This window comes from Gopherus evgoodei, unplaced genomic scaffold (genome assembly GCF_007399415.2).
Source record: "Gopherus evgoodei ecotype Sinaloan lineage unplaced genomic scaffold, rGopEvg1_v1.p scaffold_32_arrow_ctg1, whole genome shotgun sequence".
Classification (NCBI taxonomy): domain Eukaryota; kingdom Metazoa; phylum Chordata; order Testudines; family Testudinidae; genus Gopherus; species Gopherus evgoodei.
The window spans coordinates 19,732-41,281 of NW_022059994.1; the positions used below are offsets into that span (position 1 = coordinate 19,732).

The window sequence follows — 21,550 nt, forward strand, 5'->3', positions numbered from 1 at the left end:
TCTAAAAGTCAGAGGTGCTCCTGCCTGCTTGAAGGAAGCTGGGTCTAGAGCTCTGTGGCTGCAGCAGCCATTCTACTCACTGCAGGCCCTAGATGGCAACAGGGAGCCAGGCTGGGGCGCACGTGCATCCACCCAACCCAAACACCTCGCTCACCTGGCAGAAGTCCCTCTGCCCTTCGGCATAGCCGGCACAGATCATGTCGGGTTTGATGTGGTCCCTGCCGATGTTCGAGGCCGTGTCGATGTTGTAGAGGGCGTTGCAGGCTGCAGTGTCGATCAGCTGGACCTGAACCTTCTGCAGCATCTTGGGGGGTGGGAGAGAGACTGGAGGGGAGAGAACCAGGGTACTGGATCCATCGCCTCCTGTAACCCACCCCCATGCCTGACAAATTCCTGTCCCCAGCTACCTCCCCCACTCACTCTCCTCCCCTCTAGCCATCCTCCACCCCATCTCCTCCCCATGTCATATTCCCTTCACTTCCCTGCATCCATTCCCCACCTCCACCCAGCTTCCAGAGCCGCACCCAGCCCCATAGGACCCAGTCTGTGCCGCGCTGCCCCCAGAGGGGGGTTCCACTGCAGGGACCATTTGTATCTAAAACACAAGGTTCCCACCTGAGATCAATAGATTAGCTGCCTCACAGATGGCTGAGGGATACAGCCAGTCGGGGGTAGCCAGCTGGCAGGGGGCAGCAGGGAGCTGGGGGGGGATTATTTCGTGATGCAGCAGGAATCACAGGGCTCCAGGAGCACAGGGCTTGAGTCACAGAGTGATAGCATCTCCCCTGGGGGATTGTCTTACCCTCAGAGTCTATTCTCCCCCAACCAGTGACCCAGCACATGTGATTGTCAGGGACGGAGTCGGAGGGGCCAGGCAAGCAGACAGGGAGGATTTCGTCGGTATGTCGTACTGGCTCCGCCAGCTGCACTAGGGCAATGTCGGCTGCACGGGTCCCCCTGTTGTAATCGGGGTGGACAAGGATCTGGCGCACAGGGGACGAGACCCAGCTCGGGGAGGGATTGGACTGCTGGTGCTCCCTGAGGTTCACACGATAGGCAGACTGGGGGAAAGAGCTGGGAAGCAGAGGGAAAGCAATGATCAGTGGGGGAAACTGGATTGCAAATACAAGCAAAAATGCAGTTGGGTACAGGGAACACCTGACGGTAAGAGGCGGCCACCTCTGGGGCAGGGCAGCTGGAAGAAAACCACCCAGGACGCCGCATGGGGATGGTCCACCTGATTCTGAGATGCAGCCACCTCTGGGGTGAGGCATCTGGGGAACAGCCACACAGTGATGCCATCCAGAGAAGGTGTGCCTGGCATAGATCCAGGCAGGACGTCTGTCGTTTGTACCGGTCCCTACTCATCCCAGTTACTCACAATAGGAAGCAATGAGCTGCTGACACAACCCACTGGGCTGAGGGACCCACCGCAACAGTGGTGTCTATTGTACTGGATGCTGACCTGCCATGGCCACTGGCCCCTTGCGGCGTCCCCTCTCTCAACAATTCGGCCAGAGATTCTGGGCTGACCACACCCTGGAGAGGAACAGCATTGAAATGGGAAGAGCAAAGAACCAGGAGTCCTGACTTTCAGCCCCTCTCCCTCCCTCCAGTAGCCGCCACTCCGCTCTCAGAGCTGGGGATAGAACCCAGGAGTCCAGCTCCCAGTCTCATTCTCATGGCACATGCCCAGGGCAGGTAAGGCCGGAGTTTTGCAATGGGTGTCTTACCTATCTGATTCCAGGTCCCCGGAGCACCTAGGGAGTGAAGAAAGAGAAGGGAAAGATATTAATGTGTGTGCTGGGGGTGAGGGGGCTATTCACAGGCATTGCAGAAGGTGTGTGGAGGGGACTGAGTGCCAGTAGCTCCACCCATTGCCCCAGAGCAGCCCTGCCATCCTCAGCACCAGCCACAATTCTCACCAGTAGGTGCAAGAATCAACACTCCCCGTTGATCTGAGAGGGGCAGTTCAGGACTGAATGCACAAATCCATGGCGGATGGGCTGGAGGATCTATGAGGAGCCAAGGGGTTGATCCCCCTGTTATTCACTAGCCCAATTCCTTCCCTCACAATCTGTATCTCACTCCCCTCCCCCTACATCCCCACCCCACACTCACCCTGCAGCAGGGTCATCACCAGCAGTGCTAGGGCCACTGGGGAACAGAGACACCCCATGGCTCAGCCTTCCCCAGGCCTGTCTTGGCTGCATGCAGCTGCCTCCAGTGCTCCGACCAAAGCCCGACTGGGCAATGTAAGTGCCGGGGCAGGTTTTTATGGGCATCTGTGTGTCCCTCCCTAGATCTATAGAGAATAACGGAGACTGATTTTCTGGGAACCTAAGCAAAGAAATAACAGCTGCTAAATTTAACATGCTGAACAGGTTGTGACTGCTTTCATTCTGCTCTGCCTGGTGTCACCCCAGTACGGGCGTCCTAGAAAACCAAACGAAAAAGTGTGATGGCCCAGGTCACTGGGTGGTGATTTTCACTTCCCCTCTGTTATTGCCAACTGAATGTGCTCAGAAGAGAGTGACAAGGACAGTGCCTAGGTGAGGGATGTGGTTATCATGGGGTAGAGGATATCATGGATTTAGGGTTAAGGGTATTGTGCGGATTGGGGCTAAGGTTATCATGGGGTAAAGAGTATCATGGGGTTAACATGAAGGATATCATGGCTTTGAAGGTTACGGTTATCATGGGATTAAGAGTATTGCGGGGTTAAGGTGAAGGATATCATGGGGCTTGGGGTTAAGGTTATTATGGGGTTAAGGTTAAGGGTATCATGGGAGTTGAGATTGAGTTTATAGTGGGGTTTAGGTTTAAGTGTCATTTTCAACTCTTTTTTTTTGTCTCTGTCGCTCTTCTCTTGGCATCACTCCAGTGACGATTTGGGGATCTGCCCCATCCAGCTCGGGAATTCCAGCTGATTGTGTAAAGTCGGTATTATGAAATTGTTGGGCTGTGGAGCCTTCATGTGGAGCCCAACGTTTTCTTGACCGGGGAGGGCTGGGTCAGCAAAACTAGGGAGAATGTTCATTCGTTAGACCTTAAATGGTCACCCATTCCGGCAGACACACCTTGGAAATTGGGTTCTCTGAGATTGGCAGAGTCCACCCCTCCGGTTCCTGTGCAAGCAGGGGGAAGCAAAAAAATCAACCAGGGAGAAGCAGAGACACCAGGTGCTGAGATGATGACACATTAACTGGAGAGAAGACTCACAGAAGCAGGAAACTTCAGGCAGAAGCCAGGCAAAGACCGGAATGATAGGGGAGGAGATGGGCATGCTTTGATAGCTGAGAGGAGATTCCTGTTTAACTGTAGACAGACAAAGTCAGAGAAAGCTAGCTGAGTGGGAAAACCACCTTGATTTGGAAGAAAAGCTGCAAGCTGCGAGGAAAGGATATGGGGCACCCCACGGTACTTTGTCCAAAGCAAAGCATTGCACACTCCCTAGCAATGAGGAACCCAAGCCAGGGTATTGCACGTAGGTGTGCTGGCTGTTTTGTCTAGAGCTGTGTATTTCTTGTGCTAGCCAGCACAGCTGAGTGACACCGTTTGGAGATATGGTTTATTCACTGAAATATATAGTTTGGGGTCGACTAAAATGTCACATATTCAGATTGAATTTGCCAAATAGTTTCAGATGAAAAAAAATTCAGAGAAGTGGAAGTGTTTCTTGGACATATTCCAAAGGAACCATTTGCACTTTTCACTTTGAAGCAACACTTGCTTTTGAAATTTAGCTAGATTGATATATTTATTCACTGAAATATGTAGTTTGGGGTTGTCATAAACAGATAGTTACGGGTTAATAGAACAGGAGTACTTCATGTCTCTTTTGACTGCAAAGGGTTAACAAGTTCAGTGAGCCTTGCTGTCACCTGACCAGAGGACCAATCAGGGGACAGGATACTTTCAAATCTTGAGGGAGGGAAGTGTTTGTGTGTGCTGTTAGTTTTTGGTTGTTGTTCTCTCTGGGTTCTGAGAGTGACCAGATGTGCAACCATGTTTCTCTCCAATCTCCCTGATACAGGGTCTTATAGATTCAAAATAGTAAGTACTAAGTGATAAGGCGAGTTAGGCTTATGTTTGTTTTCTTTATTTGCAAATGTGTATTTGGCTGGAAGGAGTTCAAATTTGTATTTTGCTGAAAGGATTTTAATTTGTACTTGTATACTTAGGCTGGGAGGGTACTCCCAGTGTCTATAGTTGAAAGACCCTGTAACATATTCCATCTTAAATTTACAAAGATAATTTTTACTGTTTTTTCTTTCTTTAATTAAAAGCTTTTCTTGTTTAAGAATCTGATTGTTTTTTTATTCTGGTGAAACCCCAGGGGACTGGGTCTGGCTCCACCAGGGAATTGGTGGGGAGAAAGGAGGGAAGGGGGAGAGAAAGGTTAATTTTCTCTCTGTGTTAGGATTACTTTCTCTCTCAGGGAGAGTCTGGGAGGAGGAGAGAGAAGGAGGGGGGAAGGTGAATTTTCCTCTCTGTTTTAAGATTCAAGGAGTTTGAATCACAGTGATCTTCCAGGGTAATCCAGGGAGGGGAAGCCTGGGAGAGGCAATGGTGAGGGAAAGGGTTTACTTTCCTTGTGTTAAGGTCCAGAGGGACTGGGTCTTGGGGGTCCATGGGCAAGGTTTTGGGGGGACCAGAGTGTACCAGGCACTGGAATTCATGGTTGGTGGCACTGCTACAAGTACTAAACTGGTAATTAAGCTTAGAGGAATTCATGCTGATACCCCATCTTTTGGACGCTAAGGTTCAGAGTGGGGGTTTATACCATGACAGGGGTCGACTAAAACGTCACATATTCAGACTGAATTCGCCAAATAGTTTCAGATGAAAAAAAATTCAGAGAAGTGGAAGTGTTTCTTGGACATATTCCAAAGGAACCATTTGCACTTTTCACTTTGAAGCAACATTTTCTTTTGAAATTTAGCTAGATTGATATATTTTTTTAAATCTTAATAAAAAGGGGAAAGAAAGAAAAATCCACATTTCAATCCAGAACCTCACCCCCATGAGAACCTTCAGCCAAGGATATTCTTAACCATGACCCCATTATAACCTTAGTCCCATGACAACCTTAACTCTTGTCCCTAAGACTGATGATACCACCTTATCCCATCTCACTCCCCTCCCACAACTGGGATAGGACTCAGGATTCCTGGCTGCCAGCCTCATTCCCATTCCACATTCCCAGGACAGATGTGGAATTTTGGCTGGCATGAGGACAGCAGGGCTGTCCTGGGGCAGTGGGTGGAGTTTGGGGAATTGTGGGTGGAGCTACTGTCCCAGCAATTCCTCTGGAAGTCCCCACACTCATCTGCTCCTACACATTCATTAATATCTTCCTCTTCTCTTTTTTTGCTCCCTAGGTGCTCAGGGGAGTTGGAATCTGACCAGTAAGACACCCACTGCAAAACTCCAGCCTTACCTGCCCGGGACACATGGCATGAGAATGAGGCTGGGAGCCAGGACTCCTGGGTTCTTTCTCCAGCTTTGGGAGGGGTGTGGAGTCTAGTGGTTAGAGCAGGGGGGCTGGGATCCAGGACTCCTGGGTTCTCTCCCCATCTCTGGGAGAGGAGTAAGGGCTAGTGGGTTAGAGCAGGTGTTTTGGAGAGTCAGGATGCTGGACGCTTTGCTCACCTCATTGTCATGATGTCCTGTGTGGTTCATGACTGTGAGTGCCTATCTCAGGGCAGACTGTCAAAACCAGGGCAGACATCCCAAAGTGGTGGACTGTTGTATAATTTCACCAGGCCAGTAACAAATGTGACAGTCTTACCCCTTAGCCTCTCCAGTCTATCTTGCCACCCAGACAAACTGGACTTCATGATGAATGGTCCCAAAAATCACACCACAGTCAGGCTGGTTGCAGTCCCAGGATGCCAGTCACTAACCCCAGCTCAGTTGGTGCCCCAGACCCTACACCAAAGACAGCATCTTTAGCCAGTCCTGTAATATGCAAGCGAAAGGTTTATTCACTGTGGAAGAGGAAGAAGAGAGTTATTGACTGGCTAAAGCAAGTAACCAGACATGCACCAGGCAGTTACCAACCAACACCTGAGTGGGACTGAGGTGTGGAGCTCCGGCAATTCAAAGTGTGTCCCAGGGCAGCCACCCCCTCCTTATGTGGGGGCAACCATTTGGTATCAGGTTCCCTGTGCAGATGGCATCCGGGGACTTTCCCCAGTGACCCTTCTCTAGGTTCTCCTGTCCCTCCCCTTCTCCATCTCCAGTTCCTGTTTTAGCTGCTTCACATGGTCTCAGCTTGCTCCATCTCCCGGCCAGCTAGCCCTGCTGCCACCTCGGTGGCTCTCAGACCCTCTTGGCTCCCTGCCTGGGTCCAATCAACCTTCTCTAGCTGGGAAACCAGCTCCGCCTTGTTGAGCTCTCCGGCACCCACCCCTCCATTCCATCACAGTTTGATGATGTTCTTCTTCGAGAGCTGGTTATACGCCATTCTCTTCCTGTGTCCTTTGACTACCCTCGTTTTACTGCTGCAGGTCACAATATTCCTAGTGCATTCAGCATCCCACCTCTACCACCATCTGTCACAGAGCCCCAGGGTCGGTGCTACGGCCCCAGCTTTGGAACGGTCTCTAGGAGGATCCGCTTCAGAAAAATACTTGGGTTTGTTAGTCACCTGGCACACAGCACATGGGGTTCTTTGGGGAGCACAATTAAACCATGGTCCATTCTGGTCAGCCCAGAGGCCCAGCCATGCTGCAGTCAACCCCATGTTCAAGCTGTGTCTGATCCCCTGGGTCAGTCCCCAGGTGTGAACCCCAACTCCCTCTAGCACTGAACCCCTATTCCCCCCCACCCCTCCCCAGTCCTTTGTTCTGGAGCTGGGGGGTATTTCTCGGCCTCCCTGCTGAGAAGTGAGGAAATCCATCTCCCACAGGGTGCTGGCCATCAGGTGTCAATGACTGGTGGTTGGATTTTCTTTCATCTTCATGGATTCTCCACCTGTTGTGTATTTGGTTGTCATGGTTTTTGTTCCCATGGCAACTGAGTTAGATTACACTGCTCTACAGCCAAAATGCTTCTGAAATAAATGTAGTCCAACTTTACTAATTCTGGGTCACTGAGAACAAAAATGATGCTTAAAATTGTTGATTGGCTCTAGTTTTCAAGATATGCTATTGGGTCAGTATATACGACCCTTGACTTGGAAATGGCGGAGGATAAGTGGGTTATAAAGGGAAGGGATCTCAATTTAAACCAGAAATGACTAAAATACATCTTTGACTGGATCTATGAATAAATCTATGACTGGGTTTGGACAGTACTTGCTTTTTAGGAAAAACAATGAATGATGCAATCTGAAGCTGGTATTACATCATACATGATATGAATTGCATCATGTTATTCCTAGATGTCATGGATGATGCAATCATAACGAAGCTTACATCACTCTGCTGAAGAAATTGCCCTATATCAGCTCTAGAAATCATACAGTGTCGTGCTCTCTTATTTGTCAGTGTTTGATTTTGCAAAGGGACAAATTTCTGTTTAGCCAAAGTGAGCAGAGATGCCTCGTACTTGTGTGAACAGTGCAGATAACTTCTGCTATGTTTGTGGTGAAGTGACTTTTGCATCACAAAAGCGCAGTATAACCACTATGGTTAAGAAAACCTATCACCTTTCTTTTGGCTGCAAAATTGGAGATCAGGACAAGAGGTGGGCCCCACACATATGCTGCAACACTTGTGCAACAAATCTTGGCCAGTGGTTGAACAGGAAAAGGAAATCTATGCCTTTTGCAGTGCCAATGATTTGGAGAGAGCCAACAGATCATACCAGCAATTGTTACTTCTGCATGGTGCCTCCAGTTGGGAAAGGTGTGTCAAAGAAGAAAAAGTGGCCTGTGCATTATCCAAACATTCCATCAGCTATACGCCCAGTACTCCACGGAGAAGGACTGCCGGTTCCTGATGCACCAGAATCATTCTCACTTGAGTCAGACGAGGAAGAGGAAGAGGATGAAACTTCTGGTCCTGAACCATCAATATCACAAAACTCAAATTTTCTCCCATCCTCCTCCTCTGAACCACACCTCATAACACAAGGTGAACTGAATGACCTTGTCAGGGATTTGGAACTACCCAAGAGGAAGGCAGAGCTGTTGGGTTCCAGACTACAGCAGTGGAATCTCCTGGCAGGCTGTCAGGGCAAATGGAGCCCATCAATGCTTGCAGACTATTGCTGGACAGTGACAAGAGATGCTCCATTTAAAGAATACAAGAGACAAGCCAAGAAACGCCAAGTAGACACTGAATAGGACTAAACTATGTACATAATAGTTTTTGCCTTTTGTTTCATAATAAATTTTATTTACATAACCTTTTTGCTGTTTTTTAAAGTGTTACATAAACAGGACAGGTGAAATATTATCATATAAAGCAACCATAAACACATGAAAAGACCTAGGTTTACAATTTATGATTAAAACTCTACTATCTACACAATATACATAGACATAAAATGTAAAAACTTAAATATCTTAGAAACAGTAGCCAATTGTTGTTTTAATTGTCATATTTGAATTCAGCACATCAAAATACATAATAAATAGCACATTTTATCTCTGAAGCAGACGACTTCTCAAAAATTGTAGACCAGTGTTATTAGGGGATAGCCTACCCTGCTGCGGCCGGTTAGGTGAGCTCTGTGTGTGTAAATAAATGGTAGGTTTGTTAGCTGTCTGCTGTCCGGCCTCAAGTGATTTCTTCCTAAACCGGCTGCCCCCAAGGATATAACAAGTGGCAACAATGGATGGGATTCCGGTGCTGCTCCAGTAACAGAAGGAAGTAGAAATCAAGGTAAAAAAAACAAACAAACAAAAAAACTGCTTATTTGCACTGACTGTGAAAGTGAAACTAAAAATCATGGCTACTCTGACCAGGCCACTGGAACCTTTTGATTAGAATATAGAGAAGTGGCATGTGTATACTCAGCGTTTTGAGCTTTTTGTTATTGCAAATGACATTACAGAAGTGAAGAAGGTGCCAATATTCTTAAGTGTTGTAGGGGCTAAAACCTACTCCCTGCTACGCAGCTTACTACTTACACCCTGTTAAGCCTGAGACTAAATCTTACAGTGACGTTGTGGAAATCCTGGGGTCCCATTTTTCCCCAAAACCACTGGTAATTGCTGAAAGACATAGGTTCCACAAAAGAGACCAAAAAGAGGATGAAACAGTTGTACAATTTGTAGCAATTTTAAAAAAGCTAGCAGAACACTGTGAATTTAAGGAGATGTTAAATGATGCCCTGCGTGACAGGTTAGTGTGTGGCCTCTACAGTGAAGCTATATGGAAGCACCTACTGACAGAGGCTCAGCTTACATTACAGAAGGCTGTTGATATCGCTGTCTCCATGGAACTGGCTACAAGGGAGGCGCAATACATCGGTGCATCCCCTAGGGTGCAAAAAGTGTCACAAGAACCTACCCACAAAACTGTGCAGAGTCAAGAATGTTACCGCTGTGGTAAGCCGGGTCACCAGGCATCAGAATGCTGGTGTAAGGACCTGGTGTGTCCACACTGTGGCAAAAGGGACACATTGAGTGTGCCTGTAAACAAAAGAAAAAGAGGCCTGTGGTCTGGCCAACAAAAAGAGGAACCCTGCATACCCTAGAGCAGACCCAGGATGATCAAGGTGACACCTCATCGCTAGCGGAAGTGCCACTGCATGTTTTGTCTTTGGCAGTGGGTTCACATAAATACTGGGTAACCCCGTTATTGGATGGCAAACCTATACGCATGGAACTGGACACCGGTGCAGCTGGCTCGCTGGTCTCCGAGACTGTATATAAAGAAAAGCTACAGCATCTTCCGCTTAAGGCAACAAAAACTGTTCTGAAGACGTATACGGGAGAAGCTGTGCCCATGTTGGGCACTACTGATGTTAAGGTGAAGCTCAATGGACAGGCTGCCAAATTGCCACTGTTTGTGGTGAGAGGTAACTATCCAGCCTTAATGGGTAGGTCTTGGCTTGGGAAGATTCAGCTGAACTGGGCAGAAGTGCATCGGATGACTAAAGAAGAAACCAGTCTAAGCCCTATACTAAGGAAACATGCTGCTGTTTTTGGAGATGATTTGGGAAGTATGAAGGGAATCACTGTGACATTGAACATTAAACCTGACAGTCCACCAAAATATCTGAAAGCCCGAACTGTGCCATATGCCATCAGGCCAAAAGTTGAAGCAGACCTGGAGCGCCTGGTCACCAATGGAGTCCTAATACCAGTTACCCATAGCTCATGGGTCACTCCTATCGTCCTAATAGTGAAGAAGGATGGCTCTCTCTGGATTTGCGGAGTTTTAAAGTCACTGTCAACACAGTGTTGTGTGCAGAGCAATACTCGCTTCCCCGCATCGATGACCTCTTCGCAGGCCTCACTTGCTCTGTGTGTGGTAGGCCACAGTAGCTGATGGGTACAGGGTCTTTGCGTCTTGCTGCTCACCACCAGCAGGAGTGGGGTCTCCATGAGGATTCTAGGGAAGGAGAAGCTCTGGGGGTACTGTGGAGAAAGAGAAGTCAGTCAGAAAGGTCGTTAACTCTGAATCCTACTGATGACTGTTTGCACATAATGGGTTGAAATTTCCCAACCCATTTAAGAGGCAGGGCACATTAGCTCTAGATCCTACTGATGATGATTTCCAGTTCATGTGCTGAGGTTTTTAAACCTGCCTAAGGGATCTGGGTTCCCAAATTTAACAGGTGTTGGGAGCCCAAATCCCCTAGGCAGCTGTAAAAACCTGAAAAGCCAGAGTGTCATCCCCCCACCTTCCTACAGAAGACTAAGATGTGCTCGAGTGAGGGAGGAGGTGCCCAGTCTTCCAGCAAGTGTCAAAATTAATTTTTTCCCTGCTATGCACTCCTGTGAAACTAGTGGGCTTCTGCTTCCCTGAATGTGGGGGTGGATAACACCAGGGTAGGGAATTGTGATGCCCCTCCCTCAATTTAAAGGCACTTCCACCTCTACCCCATAACAAGGGGGCTGGGAAACACACATTGCCCCCACTGTGCAGTGGCAGTCAAAAAAACTAACAGAATATTAGGAATCATTAGGAAAGGAACAGATAACAAGAAAATATCATAATGCCTCTATATAAACCTATGATATGCCCACACCTTGAATACTCATGCAGATCTGGTCGCCCCATCTCAAAAAAGATATATTGGAACTGGAAAAGATACAGATAAGGGCAACAAAAATGATCAGGGGTATGGAATAGCTTCCATATAAGGAAAGATTAATAAGACTGGGACTTTTCAGGTTGGTAAAGAGACAAGTAAGAGGGGATATGGATATGATAGAAGTCTATAAAATCTTGAGTGGTGTGGAGAAAGTGAATAAGGAAGTGTTATTTACTCCTTCACATAACACAAGAACTAGGGGTCACCCAATTAAATTAATAGGCAGAAGGTTTAAAACAAACAAAAGGAAGTACTTCTTCACACAATACACAATCAACCTGTGGAACTCTTTGCCAGGGGATGTTGTGAAGGCCAAAACTATAACAGAGTTAAAAAAAGAACTTGATACATTCATGGAGGATAGGTCCATCAGTGGCTATTAGCCAGGATGGGCAGGGATGCAACTCCATGCTCTGAGTGTCCCTAGCCTTTGTTTGCCAGAAGCTGGGAGTGGAGGACAGGGGATGGATCACTTGACGATTGCCTGTTCTGATCATTCCCTCTGAAGCACCTGGCATTGGCCACTGTTGGAAGACAGGATACTGGGCTAGACAGACCATTAGTCTGACCCAGTATGGCCGTTCTTATGTTGTTATGGTGACATAGGCCCCAATTCCAGGGTCTGTGGCCCCAACATTCCGGGGACCGTGGTCCTGTAACTGAGGTCAAATGTTCCACACAGGAAGTGTTGCAGATAGGAAGTCTCGAGTTCATTCATGCTTCCCACCACTGTAGTGGGGGTGGGAGGAAACAACAGATTGAGGGAGGGGTGTGAGGAAAGGGTGGGGATTAATCCTTTAACTGACGAAGGGCTACAGTCCTGTTTCAACCTGCTATCTCTGGTGACTTCCCATATCCCTCCTTCCCCACGGGGCCAGGCCTATGAATCCCTCCAGCACTAAGGACCAGTCTGAACTGGTGCTGGATGTGGTGGTGCTAGATGTGCGGCTCAGGGATGGCCACCAAATCACCGATGACCACACCCCAGCACTGCACCATGTTATAGACAGTGACAGCAAAACAGGGGCCTTCAGAGTCAGCCAGGCTGAACGTGCTGCCAGGAAACCAGGCAAGAACATGAGCAAGATGTTGGGACAGGAGTTGAGGTGATGGATGGATGGTGCTGAGGATATATAGGTGGATGGATGGAAGGCCACACCAATGGTCATGAGGATGAATGGATGGACGGATGGAACTGAAGAAGCATGGATGGATGAACAGAGCTTGGGAGTGACCGATGGATAGCAGGGTGGATGGATGGACAGATGGAGATCAAGACTGACAGAGGGATAGCAGGATGGACACGGCTCTGGACTGACAGATGGATAGCAGGCTGGACAGAGCTCAGGACTGAAGGATAGCAGGATGAATGGATGGACAGGGCTCTGGACTGACAGATGGATAGCAGGATGGACGTATGGACAGAACTCAGGACAGACAGATGATAATAGGATGGGCAGATAGATGACGCGGAAGATGGATATATGACATCAATAGAAAGCACTAAAGATGGATGGACAGGCCGGTACTCACAAGGGCACTTTCTCATCTATGGTAAGGCTGAAGACCACCCTGCCCAGAACTATGGCCCCAATGTTCACACACAGCTACAGGGCACTCAGGAGCCGATGCTCCAGTGCCACCTTCTGGCCCAAGGACCCCTGGTACCGCCCATCCCCACAGGGGCCCAGCTGGGATGGGTGCAGGCTTCCCAGTGTGCTCTGCAGTTTGTTACCCTTCACTTTGCTCTGCATGGGGAGGAAGGATGGCAGGGTCACTGACTGAGATATGTCTCCAGGTAGTCCAGGCAGGGAAGGGCAGGGAGCAGGGTGGATGCTCTACCATGTTCTCCAGGAGGCACTCCAGGAAATCTAGGAGCTGCTGCTGGGGCTGCCAGGGTTTGGGCCAGGATGACTCAAAGGATGCTGCATGGAAAAAACTCTCCAGGGCCTCCGTGTAATTCTCCTCATATTTATGCAGCTGATCCAAGAGAAACACAGCACAATCCTATGCCTACAGCAGCAGGGCTTGGAGCCAAGACTCCTGGGTTCTACTCCAGGCCTGAGGGGGTCTAGTGGGTTAGAGTGAAGGGGCTGGGAGCCAAGAGTCCTGGTTTCTATTCCTGGCTCAAGGTGGAGGTGGGTCCACTGGGTTAGAACAGCATGTGCAGGGAAACAGGATTCCTGGGTTCAGTTCCTGGCTCTGGTAGGGAAGAGGGGTCTAGTGGTTAGACCAGAAAGTAGCAGTGACATACAGACACCCTGAGCAGAGCTCATTCCTTCCAACAGGGGGCAGCAGGCACACAGACAGACATAGACACACACCCAGAGTACATCACAGCTCTTTCTAACTAGACAGCCAAAGAGAAGGCACCTCAACTGAGTCTTGGCCCTGCTTCCTGCAGCTCAGTGCAACTTTAGAACCACATTGGGGCACTGATGCCAGCACTGACATCCAGAAGAGAGCACCCCTACTGAGCCCCAATGCCTTTCAATCACACTTTCCGCTCTCCTCCCTCCCACCTTCTCACTGTAGCTCTGTTGAGGTGCAGGTCTGAGTTACAGGATGCTGTAGGATCCACCTTTTCCTAGTGTGGAGAGGAAAACAATGTCAGAACACCCCCTACAGAGCCTCCTGCCTGCTCCCTGCAGCACAGCACCTCCAGCATGGTGCTGGAGCACTGGCACCAGCATTGGCTCCTAAAGAAGAGTGCCCTTTACTAAGCCTTCTGTCCCACTCCCTGCAGAACAGGGCTCCCTTGCAGCCAACAGAAGACAGAGCAGTACTTACCGCCTAGGCATAGGCACTTAGGGCCTGCTGGGAGATATTGGGGTTCTGGCCTGTGTTGAAGAACAGGAGAGGTAGGCATTTCCTAGGATGTCTGTAGCAGAAAGACAGAGAGGTTAGCACTGAGAACAGATGGACAGAGGGCATCAAAGATGAATGGCTGGCTGGCTGGAGGGGTATAGCTGAGGATGGAGGATTGAATGGATGACTACAGATAATGATGGGTGGAGGGATGGCTATAGCTGAAGATGGATGGACAGAAGCATATAGCTGAGGGAGATGGATGGATACAGCTGAGGATGGATGGAAGGATGGACAGACGGATATAGCTGAGGATGGATGGTGAGATGGATGGATACAGCTGAGGATGAATGGATGGAGGGAGGGATGGCTATAACTGAGGAAGGAGGAATGGCGGGACATAGCTGAGAATGGATATATCTGAGGATGGAGGGATGGTGGGACATAGCTGCATCTAGACTGTTCTCAGTGGTACCTGATGACAGAACAAGGAGTAATGATCTCAAGTTGCAATGGGGGAGGTTTAGGTTGGATATTAGGAAAAAAATTTTCACTAGGAGGGTGGTGAAGCACTGGAATGGGTTACCTAGGGAGGCAGTGGAATCTCCTTCCTTAGAGGTTTTTAAGGTCAGGCTTGACAAAGTCCTGGCTGGGATGATTTAGTTGGGAATTGGTCCTGCTTTGAGCAGGGGGTTGGACTAGATGACCTCCTGAGGTCTCTTCCAACCATGATATTCTATGATTCTATGATCAAGGATGGAGGGTTGAATGGATGGATGGATGGATATATCTAAGGTTGGTGAGACATAGCTGAGAATGGACATAGCTGAAGATGGAGAGATGGTGGGACATAGCTGAGAATGGATATAGCTGAAGATGGAGAGATGGTGGGACATAGCTGCATAGCTGAGAATGGACGGCTGAATGGAGGTATATCGCTGGGGTATTTTCTCCTCTCCCTAGAGCCAGGTGAAGGGCAGGAAGTTGCAGAGCATGCTGTTCAATGATCATAACAGTCAGCTGTGTGTGTGCGTGTTCCTCTGGCACAGCAGATCCCGAGAGAAACCTCAAGGACCACAGACCCTGATAAGGTACGAAGGCATCCGGCCAGGTTTATTGCCAAATGAAACAGTCTCCAGCTCCCCGGATCAGATGTCTACAGTTCTACTAGTACATATGTGCTCCCTGACATGGACCTGTCATAAACAGATAGCTAAGGGTTAATGTCTCTTACACCTGGAAAAGAGTAACCTGAAACACCTGACCAGAGGACCAATCAGAAAACAAGACTTTTTCAAATCTGGGTGGAGGGAAGTTTCTGTCTGAGTTCTTTGTTCTAGTGTTCTGCCTGTACTTTCTCTCGGCTATGAGATGATTTCTGTCTCCTGTTTTCTAATCTTCTGTTTCCAAGTTGTAAGTACAAAGATAGAAAGACCATAGGTTTGTTTTTTTTGTATTTACATGTGTGTAGTTGCTGGAATGTGTTAAATTGTATTCTTTGTGGATAAGGCAGTTTATTCATATTTCTTTTAAGCAATTGACCCTGTATTTGTCACCTTAATACAGAGAGACCATTTTTATGTATTTTTTCTTTCTTTTTATATAAAGCTTTCTTTTAAGACCTGTTGGAGTTTTTCTTTAGTGGGGAACTCCAGGGAATTGAGTCTGTAGCTCACCAGGGAATTGGTGGGAGGAAGAAGTCAGGGGGAAATCTGTGTGTGTTAGATTTACTAGCCTAACTTTGCATACCCTCTGGGTGAAGAGGGAAGTACTTGTGTTTTCAGGACTGGAAACAGGGAGGGTGGCGTCCCTCTGTTTAGACTCACGGAGCTTGCTTCTGTATATCTCTCCAGGAACCCAGGGAGGGAACACCTAGAAGGGAGAAGGGAAGGGAAATGGTTTATTCCCCTTTGTTGTGAGACTCAAGGAATTTGGGTGTTGGGGTCCTGGACCAGCTCAGTCAGTGGTGGGAATGACCACTGCCCCCTAGGCCAGACCAAGACAACTACACAGAGGTGCAGTCTTATACACAGGTATAAACAAGTTATACATCACTTCTGATGTATTGAGGTACAACCCCTCTACACAATATGGTGCCACCTATCACCTTGTGTATGTTGGTTCAAGCAAAACAACTCTATCCATCATATTATCCTTTTGACCCTGTCTTTAGGATTGGTCAGCATGTTCTATGTGGAATGTGTTAGTATCAGAGCATTCTGGTACTATCCTGGCATATGTTTATATCTCTAATGTCCAGTACCTTTCAGGTATGTGTTTTTTTGCAACATCAGTCTTCTTTTTGCCAGCTTATGTGAGCAGGGTCTGCCTTTAGCTTACAGCTTTGCTTTGCTTTATGTTAGCAAAGTCTTAACCATTACTTTAGCTCAGGCCTTAGGCCTCATACCGGGCCTCTGATATAAGGGTTTATGTTTCAGGGCCTCATCTTACTACAGCTGAGTTACTAAAGTACTCAAATCATAGTTTAAAGCAGCAGTTTTCAAACTTTTTGAGCTGAGCCCCCCCTTTAAGTTACAATTTTGGGTTGTACCCCCCCAATACCTGCCCCTCGCCCATGAGGTTTTCAGGGTGGGGGAAGGTGATGCTATGGTCTCTGGAGGCAGAGCGAGAGACGGAGCCAGCACTGAGTGTGCAGGTGTTTACACTGACCCCCAGGCTGGATGGCCTGCTGAGGTGAGTCAAGGATGGAGGTGGCGCTCCCTTTCCAACTCTCCCCCCTGCGCGGTGCTGCCCCGAACCCCACTGAATATTCCTTAGGGAGCATGCCTCCCAGTTTGAAAACCTCTGGTTTAAAGACTTCAAGTTACAGAGAATCCACCATTTACACTAGTTTAAATCTGCAAGTGACCCATGCCCCATGCTGCAGAGGAAGGCGAAAACCCCCCAGGTTCTCTGCCAATCTGACCTGGGGGGGAAATTCCTTCCCAACTCCAAATATGGCAATCAGTTAGAATGGGGGTGGCCAACCTGAACCTAAGAAGGAGCCAGAATTTACCAATGTACATTGCCAAAGAGTCACAGTAATATGTCAGCAGCTCCACATCAGCTCCCCCCTCTCAGTGCCTCCCACCCACTGTCAGGCTAACCGATCAGCGCCTCCCCCTCCCTCCCTGCACCTCCCTATCAGCTGTTTTGTGGCATGCAGGAAGCTATGGGGGGTGGGGGAAGGAGTGAGGGCATGGATGGATCAGGGGAGGAGGTGGGAAAGAGTGGAGTGGGGGCGGGGCCTGTGGCAGAGCCAGGGGTTGAACAGTGAGCACCACCTGGCACATTGGAAAGCTGGCACCTGTAGTTCAGCCCTGGAGTCGGTGCCTATACAAGGAGGCGCATATTAACTTCTGAAGAGCCACATATAGTTCTGGAGCCACAGGTTGGCCACCCCTGAGTTAGACCCTGAGCATGTGGGCAAGACCCACCAGGCGATACCTGGGAAAGAATTCTCTGTAGTAACTCAGAGCCCTACCCATCCAGTGTCCCATCACCAGCATTGGGGATTTTTGCTACAGGCAGTCATCAATGGGCCACATGCCATCATAGGCAGTCCCATCATCCGTCCATAAACTTATCAAGCTCAGTCTTGAAGCCAGTTAGGTTTTTTCCCCCACTGTTCCCCTGGAAGGCTGTTCCAGAACTTCACTCTTCTGATGGTTAGAAACGTTCGCCTAATTTTGAGCCTAAACTTGTTCAGGGCCAGTTTATATCCATTTGTTTTTGGTGCTTAACTTAAAGTAACTTCTTTCCCTCCCTATTTATCCCTCTGATGTATTTCTAGAGGACAATCCTATCTACCCTCAGCTTTCTTTTGGTTAGGCTATACAAGGCAGGCTCTTTGAATCTCCTCTCATAAGGTAAGTTTTCCATTCCTCTGATAACCCTAGTAGCCCTTCTCTGCACCTGTTCCAGCTTGAATTCATCTTTCTTAAACATGGGAGACCAGAACTGCACACAGTATTCCAGATTAGGTCTCATCAGTGCCTTTTACAATGGTACTAACTCTTCCCTGTCTCTACTGGACATACCTCACCTGATGCATACTAGGACCGTTTCCTGTTGCAGGCCTGTTATTTGCACTGATCTTGGGCTGGGGGCTTTAAAAAGCAAAAGGAAAATGACTAAAGCCGCCCAGATGCTCAGAGAGAGGGCACAGAGAAAAGCACATGGAAAAATGGAAAGGCTAAATCACATACAGGGATTGCAAAAGCAGAAGGCAATCTAAGGGGGTGATATACAGCAAAGCTGTGGGGGGGATGTTTGTGTGTGCATGGCTGTGTGTGTGCTGGGATCAGTATGTGTGTGTGCAGGAATCACTGTGTGTGTATCACTATGTATGTGTGCAGAGATCACTGTGTGTGTATGTGTGTGTAGGGAGCAGCATCTGTGCGTGTCGTGTGCATGTCTTCAGGGATTAGTGTGTGTGTGCACAGTGATCACTGTGTGTCACTATGTGTGCACACAGGGATCACTGTGTGTGACCATTGCTGTGTGTGTGCACAGGGATCACTGGGTGTGTTCATCACTCCGTGTGTGTGTGCGCGCGCGCACGTGCGCAGGGATCAGTGTGTGTGTGTGTATAGGGAGCAGTGTCTATGTGTCGCTGTGTGTGTGTGTGTGTGTGTTTGTGTTCAGGGATCAGTGTGTGTGTGTCACTGCATGTGCACAGAGATCACTGTGTGTTCTCATCGCTTTGTATGTGTCCGTGTACTGCTGTGTGTGTGCGCAGTGATCAGTGTGTATGTGTACATTGCTATGCGTGCAGGATCGGTGTGCAGGGATCAGTGTGCGTGTGTGTGCAGAGACCAGTGTGTGTGTAGGTGTGTGCACTGCTGTGTGTGCATGGATCAGTGTGTGTTTGTGTGCAAGATCAGAGTGTGTGTGTCATTGTGTGTATGTGTATGCAGGAATCAGTGTGTGCGCACAGAGATCAGCGTATGTGTTGTTCGTGCAGGGAACAGTGCATGTGTATTGCTCTGTGTGTGTGTGTGTGTGTGCAGGGACAGCTGTGTGTGTATGCAGGAATCAATGTGTGTATGCGAGCATTGCTGTGTGTGAAGGCACCAGTGTGTGGGGAGGGGCAAGGAGGGGACTTCTTGCAGAGTTTGCAACCTGGTGGTTTCCTTCTCCCTCCTCAACTATGATTGCCCAGCTCCTCCCTTTCCTCCACCTCTGAGCTTCACCAGAGGAGAGCGGAGCTTGGACAGGGCAGGGACATCTATTGGGCTGGAGGGGGAATGCTATGTTCTGCACACACACAGCCCCTTCACTGCACCCCTCCCACACACACGCACTGCTCTTGAACTGCACCCCCCTTCCACAACCCTTGCATTGCTCTTCACACACACAGCCCTGATCGCTACACATCGCTTCTGCATTGCAACCTCCCACACACTCCCTGCATCGCAACCTCTGCATTCCTCCTCCCCACCAGCCCCTGCATTGCACCACCCACCCACACAACACTTGCATTGGTCCAGACACCTCCTACCTCCCCCCATTTACCTGCCCTCTACAACCTGGTCTGTGCTCTCTACACTGCCCACCTCTCCCACTCCTGGGATCCCTTTTTAATTCTATGCTCTGCTAGGGTTGCCGCCTGTCCAGGTTTTCCCAGGAAAACCCTTTTCCCTTTGTTGAGATATCTGTCCTGGGAAGTCTGTCTGGGTGCTTGGTTCGTGCTATCAGCTGTCCAGTGTGATGGGCTCAGGACCGTCCCAGCTGTATCTAACAGGTGGCAGCCCTACAGATCTTCCAACGGTCCTGGGTTTTGTGGGACTGTCCCGCTTTGACCCCAACCCCTTGTCGCGGTTGAAGTAGCTCCTATCCTGTGGGGATGGCTGAGCTCGACTCCCCGCTCTAGGCATTCTGCCCTGATCCCTGGCACATGGAGTTGAAGCAACGCTCATATTTGGCTCAGCCCCGCTGAGGGGGAAGCGAGGGCATGGCCAGGCCAAACACAAACGTTGCTGTGACTCCACACACCAGGAACCAGGGCATAATGCCCAGAGCAGGGAGCTGAGCCCAGCCAGCCCTGCAGGACTGAAGCTGCCACTATAGGGTGAGTATGAGACAGGCTCACTCTGAAACCCACCCCCCCACCTACCCTGGGGGCAGCACCTGTCCCTCCAGGGGCCTTCCACCCCAAGGCAGCACCGAGCCCCTGCATCCACAGGCCTCTTTTCCCCTTGGGGCGGCACCCATCCCACTGTAGCCACTTGAAATATTGGGAGGTATAACCCTACCCCAGCCTGTGCTGCCCAACCCCTCCCCAGGCTGAGCACACCCTGCCATCCACCTCCCCTGATTTACATCCACTCCCTTGCAACTTGGCTTGTGCTCCCCACACTGCCCACCTCCATCTCTGCTGGGATCCCTTTCTGATTCCACCCCCCTGGCCAGCTACCAGGTTCCCTCACCAAGCCTCCCCCAGCATCCCCCCCAGCCTGCACTCTCCACACCGCCCACCTCCAGCAATTTACCATGCCCCTGCAGCCTGGCCTGCACTCCTCACACCACCCTCCTCCCTGCTGCTGGGATCTCTCCCCAATTCCCATTCTTTGCCTGCATGTCCCACGCTGCTGTCTCCTCTATTGCTGGGATCCCTTCCCCAGTTTACCACTCCCCTCCCACCTAGCCTGTGCTCTCCACACCACCTACCTCCCTCACTCCTGGGATCCTTCCCTGATCTCATATCCCCACATCCAACCTGCCTTCCCCACGCTGCCTGCCTCTCCCACTGCAGACATCCTTGATCCAACAAGAACTAGAAAGCAAGATACAAAAGATCTTTTTTTTTCCTCTCTTTTTTTGCTAATCCTTATTTCTGAGAGGGGGAACAACCTATTTACAAAGGTCACTTTATACAGTGCACAAATCCATCGGTTGGATCGAGATGCCAAAACCAACCCTGCTTCTCCCATTGTGGGGCCCAAAGATTTTAAATCCTCATGAACGTGAGGGCTAAATGAATGAGTGTGAACTGAACATGGCTGAACTTTAATGGGGTGGGGGGAATAACTGCAAAGGGAAGGATGAGGTGGAGTGTACTCAGGTGAACACACTGGATAACACTGAGAAATACACACACACATATGAACACAAGCATAAATATAGAAGCAAAAATACAATTACACAGAACTATGCATGTACACACCCAAGGAGCTACGCACCCTCCCCCATTCAGAGATAAACACACACACAGCAACAGGCACCTACCCACATGTATATCTGTACGCATACACAAGAGAGAAAGACACACTAAAATACACACAGATTTAAGCACACATATTGACTTACACACAGAGACAATACACAGCCATATAGATTTATACACCCATGTATACAGACAAACACACCCACACATAGACTGACCCACATACACACACAGAGACAAACACACCAGGATACACACATAGATTTGCATGCACACATAGACACGCACACACACACACGCACACACAAATACATTCTCTCTCATGCACAGACAACAACAATGAATTTGTAACCT

The 21,550-nt window shown here is 49.1% G+C and overlaps 1 protein-coding gene and 1 pseudogene across 1 annotated transcript in view; both read right to left on the minus strand.

Annotated features, from left to right (window-relative positions):
- On the minus strand, positions 1 to 16,319 carry LOC115640678 (annotated as a pseudogene).
- CCNB1IP1 (cyclin B1 interacting protein 1) overlaps positions 15,873 to 21,550 on the minus strand; it is a 15,627-nt gene continuing 9,949 nt past the window's right edge. The window contains exon 4 of the mRNA XM_030544020.1: positions 15,873 to 15,900. The gene's annotated coding sequence lies outside the window, so the exon portion shown is untranslated. The remainder of the gene's footprint in view (positions 15,901 to 21,550) is intronic.